Source organism: Elephantulus edwardii, unplaced genomic scaffold (genome assembly GCF_000299155.1).
Source record: "Elephantulus edwardii isolate Elephantulus edwardi_28Jun2011 unplaced genomic scaffold, EleEdw1.0 scaffold00396, whole genome shotgun sequence".
Lineage (NCBI taxonomy): Eukaryota > Metazoa > Chordata > Mammalia > Macroscelidea > Macroscelididae > Elephantulus > Elephantulus edwardii.
Window position 1 is genome coordinate 733,464 of NW_006400146.1, and position 827 is coordinate 734,290.

The window sequence follows — 827 nt, forward strand, 5'->3', positions numbered from 1 at the left end:
TCTGACTCTAGCTCCTCGCACATTTCATTGTAGTATTTTGCTTTGTCATTCCGAGCAGCCTTTTGGAATCTTCTGTTCAGCTCTTTAGTATCTTGAATTCCAATATAGCCTCCCCAAATGCTCTTCTCGCTGCTTCTGCGTGGCCGGCATCCTGACTTCAGATTTTTCTTTTCCAAGCATGTTTTGTAGAGATGCTTATTGTTGTTGTTGTTGTTGTTGTTAAGTGCCATCCAGTCATCTAGGATTTGTAACAACCTTTAGAATGATAGATCTCAGCATTGTTCTGTAGTACATCATGGCCACAAACTCCACCATATCATTTTATCCTTAAAATCTCATTAAAAAATATTTTTATTGGTGTCATAAAATAATTCACTTAAATTATGTTTCATTCATAGACAATGTTTTTGATACAATCTTCACTTACATTATCTTATACCATCATTCCTATATATTTATTTTATATAATTAATAATCATTGATCTATGCCCTTAATTGCCTCATCATTTCAAGTCTCCACTGATTTTTTTCCTATTTCTTACCAACCCTCCTCCCCACTTACTTGCCCACTAAATTCTACTATACTAGTGATTTCTACCCTTCTTTTTCCATCCGTTTCCCAATTTCCCCTTCCCCTTTTTGGACATTTTCTTTGTTTTTCTTGTATTTTTACAATATGCAGTAATTTTTCTTATGCAGTATTTGTCTTTGAGAGGCTGAGTTAGTTCACTGAACCTAATGCTCTCTAGACGTTCATGTTATATGTCATTGTTGTTAAGTGTCGTAGAGTCATAGATGACTCATAACGACCCTGTGAACGAAAGACC